At 38.2% G+C, this 16,468-nt stretch overlaps 1 protein-coding gene, 1 non-coding gene and 1 pseudogene across 4 annotated transcripts in view; 1 reads left to right on the top strand and 2 right to left on the bottom strand.

Annotated features, from left to right (window-relative positions):
- Positions 1 to 16,468, top strand: part of PDE11A (phosphodiesterase 11A) — a 477,210-nt gene that overhangs the window by 292,585 nt on the left and 168,157 nt on the right. The window lies entirely within an intron of this gene.
- LOC136379161 (U2 spliceosomal RNA) lies at positions 2,632 to 2,749 on the bottom strand (annotated as a pseudogene).
- Positions 15,545 to 15,620, bottom strand: TRNAS-GGA (transfer RNA serine (anticodon GGA)). Its single transcript has one exon. It is a non-coding gene; the product is annotated as a tRNA-Ser (tRNA).

Below are 16,468 nucleotides of genomic sequence, written 5' to 3'. Positions count from 1 at the left end.
AACTTTTTTTTCTCAAAAAATTGTAGCATACAATTCTTCACAAGTTATTTTGTATCCCCAGTCTTTAATTCTAACATTAGGTGCATTAATGAGTGTGCCTGTATTGATTGCTTTCTCTCTTGACTAAAGGTCATATTTTTCTGTTCTTTGCATGTCTTCATAAATATTTATTGCATACTAAACATCTGATATAGAAGAAAAAAACAGATAAAAGTTTTATTAGATACTGTTTGGGTTAAATAATATTTTCTGTTGTGTCCTTTTTTTCATAGAGATGATACATGGGTTTTTTTTTTATAAGAGGCAGCTAGAAGAAGGGTCTGATCATTTGAATTCAACCATTTGTAGTACTTAGCTAGCAATCAGCTGGAGCTTTCATTACTTCAGTTCATTTATAGTTTTAAAGAGATTATGAACATCTCCCTTTGCCCTTCATCCCAACCCTAAACACTCAAGCTATACTGATTGTCTGGAAGGAGTTTGAGTTGCAACTTCAGTTCATTCCAGTTTATTTTTGGATTCTATTCTCGCAAAGCCTAAAACCTAACTAATGTGTAAGAACATAAGGTTTCTATTTTCCAGCCCTGTACTCACTACCACTTTGATAGCAAACTTCCCACAGAGTAGAAAATTTTAAGCCAAGAGAGTTACTCTTGCATGTGGCTCTTCCAGATACCAGTTTGTCATGACAGCCCACACTGCTGTTAAAAACTGGCCTGGTTTTCTTCCTTTCAGTGGTCACTCTGCTGATAGGCTCATCTTACATCTGTAAGCCTTTGGTCCTGGTATGAAAGCAGTCACTGCTCTTTATTCATTTGCAAAGGACTGCTCCTGACTGGAATTTAGTTCACTTGGATTTCTTGGTATTCACCACTTATACTTTGACAGCTTTAAAATGAAGTATGAAGTTTATTTTGTCTCTTTTTGGTTGTTATGAAGATAGTAACAATCTTTTAAGATTGTATTCTATCTGAAGTGGAAACCTCTGGCCAATTCTTTTTACTTTCCACACTGATTGATATAAATTCATTAGCATTAGTGTTTTTTTTCTTATAATTACATGGTATTTTATCAGTAAGGGATTTGAACATAGTGATAGTCTGTTATCATCAATTTCTTTCCTTGAATAGTTAATATTTCTTGCTTTATACATTTTTGATTCCATATTATTTGCAGAAACAGGTTTACTACTGAAAGTTGTTTTTTACAAATTTAAAAATACTTTTTTTAAATTTGATGGCTTTTTACTTTGAAATCTTCTTAGTTTGAAATATTTGCTTGATTTTATTTTACTCCAGTGAAATGTAAGTTATTTAACATGCTTATTTTCTTTTACAAAAGCATTCTTTAATCAATATTTTTCTAATTAATAAAGACTAAAATGAACTAGTATCATTTAACTCCTGGCTCTGTAAGAAAATTAATTGAGTATGTGCTTATCTGCAGTTTGCTAGTTTTTGTTCATATATTATAGGATTTTAATTACATTATCATTAGTAAAGTGTTATTTCACACATGCAGTTACTTTTTCAAGAAGAACTATTTATATTTTTCTGTATTAATAAATTTATATTTCTAATACTGATTTAGATATAGATTCTTGCTTATCAAATCACCTCAAAGCTTATTAGCTTAAAATTATATTTCTCAACAAGAAATATATCTTGCTATATCATCACCTGGCAAGTTCCCCCATGCCTCTTCCCAGAGGAACCCTCCAGCATCCCAAAGACAACTACTGTTCTGATTTTTCCACCATAAATTAGTTTTACTTATTTATAATTTCACATAAATTGAATTATATATTATATACCCTTTTTTATAAGACTTCTTTTAACCAGCACAATACATTTGATATTTATCTATGTTGGCTATGTAAGTTTTTTCTTTTTTTTTTTTTTTTTTTTAAATAAATTTTTATTAATGGTAATGGGATGACATTAATAAATCAGGGTACATATATTCAAAGAAAACATGTCTAGGTTATTTTGTCATTAAATTATGTTGCATACCCCTCGCCCAAAGTCAGATTGTCCTTCGCCACCCTCTATCTAGTTCTCTGTGCCCCTCCCCCTCCCCCTAACTCTCCCCCTGTCCTCCCTCCCCCCACCCCTGGTAACCACCACACTCTTGTCCATGTCTCTTAGTCTCATTTTTATGTTCCACCAATGTATGGAATCATGTAGTTCTTGTTTTTTTCTGATTTACTTATTTCACTCCTTATAATGTTATCAAGATCCCACCATTTTGCTGTAAATGATCTGATGTCATCGTTTCTTATGGCTGAGTAGTATTCCATAGTGTATATGTGCCACATCTTCTTTATCCAGTTTTAATTGCCAAACAGTAGTCCATTGTGGGAATCTACCACACTCTTGTTTATTCATCCTCTTATTGATCAATACATTGTTGTTTCTACTTTGGAGCTATCTGAATAAAGCTGCTGTGAACATTTTTGTACAATTATTTTTGTGAATATATGCTTTTATTTCTCTTGAATTAATACCCAGTATTAGAATTACTGGGTCTCAAGGTCAATGTATATTTAGTTTCACAGGAAACTGCCAGATATTGTTTGTTTGTTTATTTGTTTGTTTTCCAATGTGATCATATCATAGCACTTTCCTACCAAGTAGCTATTAAAGATTTAGTTACTCCACAGTCTCATCAATATCTGGCGTGGTCATTGTTTTTAAACCAATAAGAAGAGTTACTATATTTGATCTTAGCCAAAAGGCTGAAAAGCAATCATTATTGTTTTTAATTTTAGCCATTTTGGTAGGTTGTTAATGATATTTTATTGTGGTTTTAATTTTCATTTCCCTGATGACTAATAATGTTACATACTTTTTCATGTACTTATTTACTATTCCTATATCTTCTTTTATGAACTGTCCAGATTCTTGCCACTTTAATTGGATTGCTTGCCTTTATATTATTGAGTAGTAGGAACTCTTCACATATCCTGGATACCAGTGTTTGGTCAGATATGTGTATTATCAATATTTTCTCCAAACCTGGTTGGATCTTGCTCACTCATTTTCTTACCGGTATCTTTTGATGAACAGATGTTTTTAGTTTTGATGAAGTCTAATTTATTATTAAAAAATTTTTAAGGTTATTGCTTTCTGTGATCTAAGAAACTTTGGGTGCCCACAACTGAAGAATATATTTTTCTATCTTTTCCTCTACTAGCTTTATGGTTTTAACTTTTACATTTCACTCTATGATCCATCTCATTCATTTTTGTATATAGTAGCAGTTGAGGTTTATTTTTTAAATTTATATCATTTACTAAAAAATATCAGTTTTCTTCATTAGATAACTTTGGCACTTTGTTGAAAAACAAATGACTCTATAAGTGTCACTCCATTTTGGGCCTGTCTATTCTTTTCCATTGATTTGCTGATCCTGAGTGCTTGCATTAAAAAATAATCTTTATTAACTCCAGTGTCAATTTAAATTCTGCTGTTAAAATTTGGGTTTCCTTGAAATTTTTTCATATGTTAATCTATCTCCATTTACATGTTTTGTCTGTATATTCAATCATTGAATAAATAGTTGTGAATATTTTGTAGTAAATGCTGTTCTAGATACTGAGGATTGAGTAGTGAACAAAGAAATAATATTCCTATTCTCATCGACCTCATGTTCTAGTGGGAAAGGCAGGCAGTAAGAAGTCAACAAATGTGTTATACAGGAAACAAAGCAGGATGTTTTCCTAAAGAGTGATTATAAACAGGGGCTACTACAGGTACATCCTAGAGAGCCTTCCTGAAAAAGTGAGACTTGAGCTTTGGTATGTCCCTCTTCCATTTGTTTCTTTTAAAATTTCATCTTAACTTATTTTACTGTATGGTTTTCTGCTTCATTTTCAGTGAGGCTCTTCCTTCATGTAGCTTATTAAAGACATGAAGGTAATGGCCCTCACCTAAAATTATGATCAGAGATACATTTTCTGACTTTTCAGGATGGTGCCCCCTTCCCCTTGAACTTCAGTGTGTACTGACTGGCAAGACTTTGTGAGTGGCCCTGAGCCTCTCTGGCTATCCATGCAGGTACTACAGAATCCCCTTTCTTAGATAAACAAAATGGGAGCGAACCAATGCTCGTTCTTAGGCTAATTCTCATCTAGTGTGTAGGTATGGATCTAGTGTGATTCTCTTAGGCTGAAATGGTACAGTCTTTCCCAAGCCAGTGGACTGGATCCCTTATGTGTAAGAAGGTGTCTGTGTGTCTGGTTCACCACTGTGTGTCCAGTACCTGCATAAGAGCAGACACAGAGTAGACATGCATAAAAAATTTGTTGAGTGAATCAAATACAATAAAGTACAAATAAAGATCACAGTTAATGAACAATAAGAATCTCAAATCTCAGCATATATTTGCTACTAAGGTGGGTTTCTTTTCTTAAGAAGTACAGTGAAATGGTTAAAAGTGTGATCTTTAAATTGTTAGGATTTTATTTTTTAATTTATATTTTTTACTTCTTGATTTTTAAATTTTTTTTGGATTTTTTTTATTGAATTTATTGGGGTGACATTGGTTTACAAAACCATGCAGGTTTCAGGTGTACAACTCAATGAAACATCAACAGTTAGGATTTTAATTCTAGATCTGCCACGTTTTATCTGTGTATCTCTTGGCAAGTCAGTTAATTTCTCTGTTTGCACTTCCCAACCCTGTGGAATTGTTATGAGGATGACATGAAATAAGGCTACTAGTCTTTAACACAGTGCTCATAAATTGCCAATAGTAATTGTTACTTGTATTATAACATCCTCCATCATTCAATGCTTTATTTGCAGTGACTCTATCCCCCAAGATGAAGGCCAATATTTCAAAAACAGCTGCCATTCAGTAAAAGGTCAACTGATTAATTTTCTGGTTGGGACAGATCATGAGTCTCTCAGTGAGAGCCCTGACAGTGAGGAGGGAACAATACCCTCCTGCCCGTCTTCTTTCGGGCCAGGGGACTGCATTGCGGACAATGCCCTGTCTTCTTTCATTCCAAGGGCACTGCTTTATTTCAGAGTGGGAACATGGTTAAGCTGCCAGTTATTTTTCTCAATCTAGCTGCATCTGCCTTAAAATTGATGAAAATTCTTCCCAGAATCTAGTAGTCAGTTATCAGTTTTAGTGATAATTAGAGTGTTTTGTGAGAAGTGGCAGAATTTACACTACAAATCAGTTAGATAGCCTGACTGGGCAGTAGTACAGTGGATAGAGCATCGGACTGGGATGCGGAAAACCCAGGTTTGAGACCCGGAGGTCACCAGCTTGAGCGTGGGCTCATCTGGTTTGAACAAAGCTCACCAGCTTGGACCCAAGGTCGCTGGCTTGAGCAAGGGGTTACTCGGTCTGCTGCAGCCCCATGGTCAAGGCACATATGAGAAAGCAATCAATGAACAACTAAGGTGTCGCAACAAAAAACTAATGATTGATGCTTCTCATCTCTCTCCGTTCCTGTCTGTCTGTCCCTCTCTATCCCTCTCTCTGATTCTCTGTCACTAAAAAAAAAATCAGTTAGATACATTTTTTTAAATACACTTTGTTTTTTTAGGGCCAGTATGAGATTTGCAGAAAAATTAGGAAGCTAGTACAGAGTTCCCCATGTACCCTACATGAGTTTCCCTAATTATTAACATATTACATTAGTTTGTATATTTGTTATAATTCATAAATTAACATTGCTCCATTATTATTAAAGTCTATGTTTTCTTGAGATTCCTTAATGTTTACCTAATATGATTTTTCTGTTACAGAATCTCATCCAGAATACCCTACTACATTTAGTCATCATGTTTCCTTAGGCTCCTCTTGTCTGTGACAGTTTTTCAGACTTTCTTTTTTATTTTTTTTGATAACCTTAATAGGTCAGATATTTTGTAAAAATGTTCCTCTTGGGATTTGGTTGATGTTTTTCTCAGGATTAGACTGTGAGTACGGGGTTTTGAGAAGACCACAGAGGGAAAGTGCCATCTTCATCACATCATTTCAAGGGTACACAGTTTCAGTATGACTCACCATTGCTGATGCTGACCCTGAACGCCTGGCCAAGGTCGTGTTTGTTGGGTCTCCCCACTGTAAACCTACTCTTCACCTCCACTTTCCACACTGTACTTCTTGGGAGGAAGTATCTGGGCACAGTCACACTTAAGGAGTGAAGAGTTGTACTCAACCTTTTAGGGAAGTAGCTACATATATATATTACCTAGAATTACTCTATATAAGATACTTGTCTTTTCTATAATTTATTTATTTATTTCAATTATTGATCTCAGCAGGGACTGATGGATATTTATTTTATACTACTTCATTTATCAGATATTGTTTTATACCGGTAAGGTAATTGATATGAACAAGTGGTGTTTTCTTACAGAAATAGTCAACAATGGAGCCTACACATGTATTCTAGTAATACTAACATTGTTTAAATATTTATGAAATAATCTAATGGAAACTGTGAGATTTGTAAGAAATAATCATAATGTAAAAAGTGGATCACCTGCTATGTACTAAGAACTTACTCAATCCTCACCAAAACAACATGGAGTAGACAATATGTCTACTTCACAAGCCATTGTGCCTGACTTTCAGTAATTTTTGTCTAGTTGAGGATAGAGATAAATGAAATTGTGGTTCCATCAGGGTTCGCGAGTTCCAGGAGACAGGCCAGTACAAGGTTGGAAAGCATGGAGGAGGATCACCTATGGAGAGTTCAGTCAGTACTGCTTTGTGGAGAAAATAACATCTTAGTGACGAGTGGCAAAGGTCTCTACAGTTTTGAAAGACAAATAGCAGGCGTACTCTAGGCAGAAGGAAAGTGGTAGGCAGAAGCAGGGCTGAGGTACCATGCTGTTCAGGGCAGTCCTGGCATCTAAGTACAGCTAGAGCAAAAAGGCACACAGGGCAGAGGCTGGGCACAAGGCAGCAGGGGCCAGACCACCAAGGTCACTTGTGCTAAACTTGATTCTAAAGGCAGCAGAGACTCATTGAAGAGTTTTCAGCAGGAAAGAAACAAGATCAGTTTGACATTTTAGAGCAATCATTCTGGCAGTTAGAGAGAGAAAATTAATTTCACTACCACATAGTCATACTTTGTTTTTTAATAAAAAATTGACATTTAATACAGTGTTTTTATTTTATTTTCTATTAAATGATATTTGGTGGTTTTCCAAAATCAAACCCACTCTCAAATGATTTGCCACCAGTGCCACAGTCTAAGGAATGTGTGTTGGGATGCTGGGCGAGAATTTCCAAACCAAGCAGGATGTTTGGAGTAACAGCATAGTTTCCATGGTAACTTGTTCTGGCTTAGTTGTTGAAAAAATATTTTTAATTAATCTACATTCTTATGGTTTCTTTTCCTGTTGCTGTTATTCTTTGATACTTTTAAAATGCTACATGTATTAAATGTTTATCATGTATCAGGCACTATGTTAAATTATATATATATAATAATAGGGAAGTAGCTACATATATATATATTACCTAGAATTACTCTATATAAGATACTTGTCTTTTCTATAATTTATTTTTTTTCAATTATTGATCTCAGCAGGGACTGATGGATATTTATTTTATACTACTTCATTTATCAGATATTGTTTTATACCAGTAAGGTAATTGATATGAACAAGTGATATATATATCTCACTTAACCTTCACCTAAACAGATTAGTGTAGACAATATTATTTCCATTTGACAAGTGAGCAACATGGGGCTCAGAAAGATTTAGAAACTTTGTGAGAGAGTTTTTGTAGCTTGCATTGCACAGCTAGGAGCAGAACTAGGGTTTCAGCTCAGGTCTGTCTGTTTCAAGGGACCCTGTTGTACAAATGGTGCTGCAAGGTATGTTTTGGGAAATGTCCTATCAATTGCAAGACTTCATTTACCACTGAAGCCATTGGTTGGCCATGTTGAAAGTAGGCAGAGAGCCAAAGTAAAGGGCCTATTTTCTACCCCAGGAGAGCATGCTCTCATTCATGGGACAGGGATGACCATGACTAGGGACACATCATGAAGATGAGCAAATCAATCTAGAAGCTCAAGCTGAATAAAACCCTCTTGGAAATGTGTTGTCCTCTTTCCTCTTCTTTAGTGTCACTGAAAATTAATAACTTATGAGTAAGGAAACAGTTCATTTTGGACCTCATGCCTTTGGTTCTATAATACAGATTCTGGAGTAACAGAACGTGTTTATATTTAGTTCCAGCAACTCAATCTTTAATTCAGTCCCGTTGGAAATACATACTGAACCTAAGTCAGTTGACTCCCATGGATACTCCCCAGTGTGAGAAGGAGGACAGCGTTCTACAATGCAGTCTACAATGCAGTGGCTGTGCCTGGGCCTTCTTACTTCTCCGGTAAAACACTGGCCTGGGAAACCCAGGTTTAGAGTTGACTAAGTAATAAAATAGCCTTCACTCAGTATCTTCCTCGGTGTCTGGATGCTGAGGACCTTGGTGGTACAGGAAGAGGATGCTGCTTTCAGTAGGTGGTAAATCACAGCCAGGATCCAACCTAGTTGAAACTAAGTCTAGAAGGAGATTAGAAGAGATTGGAGCTGCCTGCTTTCATTCCCCCGACTCTCCTACCCTTCTGTGCACTGTGGTTGGTTTGCACACATGTGAACTTCTCAGCCTGCACATTCCTGAGTCTGTCCACAGCCTCACAAACACCCCCACCCAGAAGTACACCCAGAGGAGGCCAAATCTGGGGAAGAAGCCCATTCATATTCTGGTAGTGGGTTTGGGGCATGTGGAGTTCCTGGGGAAATTCTGGGGAACCTGGAGCTCTGTCTGGGTGATCCCAGGTTCCTGGAACATAGTTGTGGTGGATGTGTTTCCAGGGACTCATCAGCTTTCTTCTCTAGAGAGTGGGCCACAACCCAAGATGGCCCAAGTGAAGCCCTGCACAGGCAGGGCCCCTGCCCAGGACTTGAGTTGAAAGGTCTCTAGCAATAACGTCTGAATATCACAAGAATGAAGACAAAGCCTGAGCACTGCATGGTTCTGCTACAGAAAATAATTTAGATATAGTTGCAGAGGACCTGTTAAATGATAGGACTTAGATAATGCAGGGTATGTTGCCTCAAGCAAGAGCACAGGTACCAATATATAGCACCTGTGGGCAAAGGGTGAAAGATAGTCTGGGTAGCAGAGGTGGATTTAACAGTGGGTGCACCAGGCACGCGCCCTGGGCCCCAACTTCTGAAAGGCCCCACAAAACCCCAACTTGACACTTTTTTTCTAATGTAAGGGGCCCAATATTATCTTCTGTGCCCAGGGCCTCAACCGACCTTCATCACCTCTGTTGGGTAGCAGTTACCAAATGAATGTCATTGTTGTCACTATAGCCTAGCTAATGTGTAGTGCTTGTAATTATCAAAGTATATTAAGGGTTTGCTTTTCAAAATTAGATTGAAATTTAGAGTATAAATAGCAATATTCACATTTTAATCAGGTAACAATATAGAATGATTCAGTTAAATTTTTGCTTTGGGTGAATAAGTGATGTATGCTTTCTTCATCCTAAATTGAGCACTCTCTCAAACCACTGAAGAGGCTAACTCCACAGCTTTAAAAGAAACAATTTGAAAAAAATAGATATGCAACAATGGCATATCTATTCTGTCCAGATTAATTTAAGAGAATCTAGTCAAGATGGGAAGATTTTACTTTGACCTAAAAGTCTAAGTTTCCTCTATGGAGACACTGTCAAGGTACATTTCAGTACACACATCCCCCTGAACATAATTTGGTAGATGGTATTTCTCCTTCTTCTTGTTCTCCTCCTCCTTATCCCCTCCTCCTCCTTCTTTTAGAGAGAAAGAGGAAGGGGGGGGAGGGAGACAGAGATAGAGACATCTATCTGTTGTTCCATTCATTTATACACTCATTGGTTGATTCTTGTATGTACCCTGATTGGAGATCAAACCCACAACCTTGGCACATTGGGACCATGTTCTTACCAACTGAGCTACCTGGCAAGGGCTAATTTTTTCTTATTTTTGTATAAACAGGGATCTTGCTTTTTTAAAACCAAACAATTTTCTTAAGTGCCAATAAAATGGACTCAGTAAGAACTCGGTACTGTCTTGTAATTTACAATCTCTTATACTGTCTATTAACTTGTCCAACTGGTCAAGTAGAGGACTTTTAACTTCTTACCTGAGAAGGTCACTGTTTCTTATGTCACAGAGGGCCAGAGGCTGGCTACGGATTAATATATTTAGTACCAGTATAAATGTCACCTAGTTTACATCTATGTTTTAAGTATATCCCTAATCCATTAAATTTAGACATCTATGATTTTCTCAGAATACATCCTTGCATATCTTTCATCAATAGAGTCCTGGACTGAATAGTTTGATCCAAAGGGTCATTTGTTATTTTCCAGTGATCTCAATGCACAGCCACATACCACCACTGTTTCCAGCCAGTGCCTGTGGAAGACATCATTGATCAGTCACAAAACCTTTTTGCTGAGCTTATCCTTAAGCCTCAACAATCATTTCCAGCACAGTGTTTCATATAACTCTTATCAAAGAAAATTGAGGCCCTAAATAAAGTTTATTTGCCAGATGAGAAAAAGAAACCAAAATGTCTATCATGATGGCTTACACATAGTAGGTGCCCTGTAAATGTATGTTGATATGAACTACAAAGGTGGTCCTTCTTTCCTGTATGTAACTGTTAAAAAGCAGCTAATCTTTTTTTTTTTTTAACAGAGACAGAGAGAGAGTCAGAGATAGGGATAGACAGGGACGGGCAGACAGGAATGGAGAGAGATGAGAAGCATCAATCATTAGTTTTTTGTTGTGGCACTTTAGTTTTCATTGATTGCTTTCTCATATGTGCCTTGACCGTGGGCCTTCAGCAGACCAAGTACCCCTTGCTCGAGCCAGTGACCTTGGGTCCAAGCTGGTGAACCTTGCTCAAACTAGATGGGCCCGTGCTCAAACTGGCGACCTTGGGGTCTTGAACCTGGGTCCTTCCGCATCCCAGTCCGACGCTCTATCCACTGCACCACCACCTGGTCAGGCAAAAAAGCAGCTAATCTTAAAGTCACTGGCAATTGATTATTTTATTTATTGCCCCAGATTGGTAGGTACTTTTTATTTTACTTTAAATTTTAAATTTTTAAGTCTTTCTCAGATTTTAAAAAATATGTTTATGACATATATTTTGAAGGTCATGATAACAGATCATACAGCAGACACAGTTATCTGAAGTACCTTTTGGAACATTTCATTCCATTAGACAGTAGACTTTTTCTTAAATATTTGACAAAGAAACATGATTTCTTAGTTTCTGCACATTCATCCAGTCACCATATCTTTGAAGCCTGTCATCCTCTTGTTAAGAAATCCGGGAGTGTGTTTCTTTATTCAGTTAGATGGCACTTCTGTCAGGTCATTTCAAGTAAATTGACTTTTCATTCCTTGTGGCTTGTCACCATTCCTGGCTGGAGTCCTGCTGCTGATAACAAAGCTTCTTCATTTCATTGGAGCTCATCAATGTAAATTATTTGGTATTTGACTCTAGATCAGTTTAAATTAACTCTCATATCAGTTTAGTTTCCAAGTGTCACCAAGTGTCACTTTGCCACTAGAGCCATAAACATATCACTAAATATTCATGTAGTCTTTTTCTGTCCTAGACAGCCACTAGTCTGAGTCCTCAGAGAGGTCCTCCCTATTAAGTGGTTCTTTACCTTTGTGCTGCTCTCGGCCGGTATATGGAGTGGTCCATTTCTCATTTCAGGAGCAGTCGCTGCTCGGATCCCAAATAAATGAACATGGAAAACTCTTGCTATGAGAGATTTTATTCAAGGATAGTTCTTAGGGTTGCAAGGCAAGCATTGGGCTCTGGTCTTGAACTGCATGTGGCAAAGGGCAAAGCTTGACCCAGCAGTTCGATTTCAAAGCTCTGCTGATTGCTTTTCTTTTGAAATATAGCTCATCGTTGTCTTTTCCTGCTGAGGAAATTCAACTCTCCTCTGTTGTTCCTGGGTCTGATAAGTGCTTTATCTGGCTTTTTTGTTTTTTATTTAATTTGTTAGGGGAAAATTCAATCTAAAATTTAATTGAGGTTGGTAAGGTTTTGTAATCAGTGATTTATTTTTGTAACTATAAATATTTCTTAAGTTAGAGCTCACCAAAAATACTGAGTCACTAGTTTTGACATTAAAATATTTTCTAAATTAATACAAACAAAAGTTATATCTGGGATAGAAATTTTCTGTGAATGTTTGTCAAGTGTTCTGTGGGTCACCTGTTTACTTTATTATGTAAGCTTTATACAAATTTTATTTAGTAGTCAAAAATTAACAAGTGTGTGCCTGACCAGTGGTGGCACAGTGGATTAAGTATCAGCATGGGATGCTGAGGGCCCCAGTTTGACACCCCAAGGTAGCTGGCTAAAGCACGAGCTCATCCAGCTTGAGTGTGGGCATGCCGGCTTGAGAGTGGAGTTGCTGGCTTGAGTGCAGAATTATCAACATGATCCCAAATTCACTGGCTTGAGCCCAAGGTCGGTTGCTAGTTTGAACCTTCTGGTCAGCTTGAGCCTTCTGGTCAAGGCATGTATTAGAAGCAATCAACTAACAACTAAAGTAAAGCTCTTACCAGTTGATGCTTCTCATCTATCTCCTCGGCCCCCTCTGTCTCCCTTCCTCTCTAAAAAAAAATAATTAATTACATAATTAACAAGTGTGTTTGTATGGCTAAACTCATAACCCTACAATCTTGTTTCTCATAGAAAAACATCTTTATATAATTAAGATTTACAAATGCTTCTTTCTTCAAAACTATTATGATACATTCAATTAAAGCTTTTTTACTCAATCTCATATATTATTGCAAAACAGATAGTATACCTAAGTCCTTGATATGAAATGTATAGCTTAGGGAATTCCTATAAAATTAATAAAGTTGGAATTGTAGAGAAAGATTTAATTTATCTAAGAGGGTTGACAAAATTAAAAATATATAATTCTTTAAGTTTTATTATCAACTATAGAACTTTGCCTGATTTTAGTCATTAACTGTGCCATATAGTCATATAGTATATGTATATAACTGTAATAATTCTCTTTTGAATATTGGCTATGCTGAAAGTAATCAGGAATTACTTTTGTTGTATTTCCTTCAATGGATTTGTCAGAGATCTTAGATTTATGAGGTTACTTGGCATTGCTGAAAATATTTCACACTCAAGGAATTTGGTAGGTTTGCCAGATAAAATACTGTGGTGAAAAGTCACTGGGAAGCGTTGTGGGCTGACAGTAGGGAAAAGAACATGAAGATTTAGGGAGGTGGCTTGGGGTTTTTCACATTTGTTTCCAACCTTTCTTATTTGGCACAAGTAGAAGTAGGGTTTTTAGGAAAAAACACAAGACACACATTAAATTTGAATTTCAAATCAATAACAAATAATATATATATATATATATATATTTTTTTTTTTTTTCATTTTTCTGAAGCTGGAAACGGGGAGAGACAGTCAGACAGACTCCCGCATGCGCCCGACCGGGATCCACCCGGCACGCTCACCAGGGGCGACGCTCTGCCCACCAGGGGGCGATGCTCTGCCCATCCTGGGCGTCGCCATGTTGCGACCAGAGCCACTCCAGCGCCTGGGGCAGAGGCCACAGAGCCATCCCCAGCGCCCGGGCCATCTTTGCTCCAATGGAGCCTTGGCTGCGGGAGGGGAAGAGAGAGACAGAGAGGAAAGCGCGGCGGAGGGGTGGAGAAGCAAATGGGCGCTTCTCCTGTGTGCCCTGGCCGGGAATCGAACCCGGGTCCTCCGCACGCTAGGCCGACGCAATAATATTTTTATTGAGACATACTTATATTCTTAATACACTGTGTCCGTAAAGTCATGGTGCACTTTTGACCAGTCACAGGAAAGCAACAAAAGACGATAGAAATGTGAAATCTGCACCAAATAAAAGGAAAACTCTCCCAGTTTCATAGCTATTCAGTGCAGTTCGATGTGGGCTCACACACAGATTTTTTAGGGCTCCTTAGGTAGCTATCCGTATGGCCTCTACAGACTCATCACTGACTGATGGCTTACCAGAACGGGGTTTCTCCACCAAACTGCCAGTTTCCTTCAACTGCTTATCCCACCGAGTAATGTTATTCCTATGTGGTGGCGCTTCGTTATAAACGCGCCGATATTCACGTTGCACTTTGGTCACGGATTCGAATTTAGCGAGCCACAGAATACACTGAACTTTCCTCTGTACCATCCACATCTCGACTGGCATGGCCGTGGGATGCTCTGCTGTATACACAGTGTTACGTCATCATCTGTGCATGTGCACATGCTGCCACATCATCCTACAGAAACTGAGGGGGTTTTCCTTTTATTTGGTGCAGGTTTCACATTTCTATCATCTTTTGTTGCTTTCCTGTGATCGGTCAAAAGTGCACCATGACTTTATGGACACACTGTATATTCTTACAAATATTGCAAATATTAATTCTGGATCTGAAAATTCAAATTTCATTGAGTCTCGTATCTTTATTTGCTGAATCTGGCAACACTACCTACACTGTTTAGCTTATGCTCTAAGAGGTATGATTCATCGAGGAAAAGCATCAATTAAGGGCACTAATAATATGGGAAATGGAGAGATTCTTTATATTTAAGATTATTTTTTTTATTATTCCTTGATACACCAAATATTTATTGAGTGCCAAATAAGTATCAGGTACACTCTTAGGGACAACTTAGTGAACAAAACCAGATCTTATCTTTGCCTTCATGGTGTTTACAGGTTAGTAGGAGGAGGCAGGTGATAAACAAACTAACAATTCCAACTGTGATATCTAGTGTGAATGAAATAACCTATTAACTCAGAATAATGGGGAGTAAGGTGGATTCTTGAAGTAGTAGTAGAAGACCACATTGAAGAGTTGACATTTAACCTAATTTCAGAAGGATGAAAATAGCAATCAGGTGATGAGGGTGGGAAGACTCTAAGGTAGAAAAGGGCATGGTGTATAGAAGAACCAAAGCAGGTGAATGTGGCTGCAGTATATGGAAGAGAGAGTGCACAGTATGAAGTGCAGTTTGAGAGGCACCAAGGGCCAGGTTGTGCAGGACCTGTTGAGTCACTGTTGAGATCTAGGCATTATTCTAAGTGTAATAGGAAGCCACTGATGAGTTTTCAGCTGGAGGATGGCAAGATCTGTTTTGTTTTGTTTTTGTTTTGTTTTTGTATTTTTCTGAAGCTGGAAATGGAGAGAGACAGTCAGATAGACTCCCGCATGCGCCCAACCGGGATCCACCCGGCATGCCCACCAGGGGGCGACACTCTGCCCACCAGGGGGCGATGCTCTGCCCCTCCGGGGCATCGCTCTGTTGCGACCAGAGCCACTCTAGCGCCTGGGGCAGAGGCCGAGGAGCCATCCCCAGCGCCCAGGCCATCTTTGCTCCAATGGAGCCTTGCTGCGGGAGGGGAAGAGAGAGACAGAGAGGAAGGAGAGGGGGAAGGGTGGAGAAGCAGATGGGCGCTTCTCCTGTGTGCCCTGGCCGGGAATCGAACCCGGGACTTCTGCACTCCAGGCCGACGCTCTACCACTGAGCCAACTGGCCAGGGCACAAGATCTGTTTTATACTTAACTATCACTCTGGCTGATGTATGTCAAAGAGATTGGAGGAGACCATGGTAGAAATTAAGAGATTATTGTCAGAGTCTAGGTGGAGAGGCAGCTGCACTGGACCTGGGTAGTGATGACAGATGTGGAAAGAGTCAAAATATGGGAGTGGAAATGATATGCTTCTCTGATGGATTCAAAGTGAGGGACAGCAGATAGAGGCAAATCAAGGGTAAATCTCAGATTTCTGGTTTAAACAGTTGATTGGACAGAGTTCATTTGTGGAGCTGAGGAAGACAAGGAGAACAGACTTGTGACATTAGTTTTCGGTGGCGTTTGTAACAAATTACCATAAACTTAATGGATTAACTCTTTGAGTAGTATGAACGTTCATGTACGTCCTCATGCCTCCTGACCATACAGAGTACAACTGATTTATTTTAAAAATGTGTAAGGCAACATTAAAAAAGGAAAATGTATGTTCTTCTTGTTTCCATGAATTGGTTATCAAAAAAATATGATTTTAAGTTAATAAAACTGTAACTGGAACTAATTTCATTTTTTGAAAAATAAATCACACCTGGGGGTCAAAGAGCATTAAAAAAACTCAATACTCAAAAGGTTAAATCAACACACATTAATTAACTTAAAATTCTTGAGGTCATAAGTCTGAAACGGATCTCTTTGGGAAAAAATCAAAGCATCAGAAGAGTTGTGTTCCTTCTAGAGGAGGCTGTGGGGACAGTTTAGTTCTTGGACTTTCCAGTTTCTGGAGGCTACTTTCATTCTCAGCTCACAGCAATGGCAGAGACCACTATGACTCCAACTACCCCACCTTCCTCTTTGACTTA

The sequence above is a fragment of the Saccopteryx leptura genome, chromosome 7, assembly GCF_036850995.1.
Source record: "Saccopteryx leptura isolate mSacLep1 chromosome 7, mSacLep1_pri_phased_curated, whole genome shotgun sequence".
NCBI lineage: Eukaryota > Metazoa > Chordata > Mammalia > Chiroptera > Emballonuridae > Saccopteryx > Saccopteryx leptura.
Note: the sequence above shows the minus strand (reverse complement) of the source record. Positions and strands in the feature narration are given on the sequence as shown.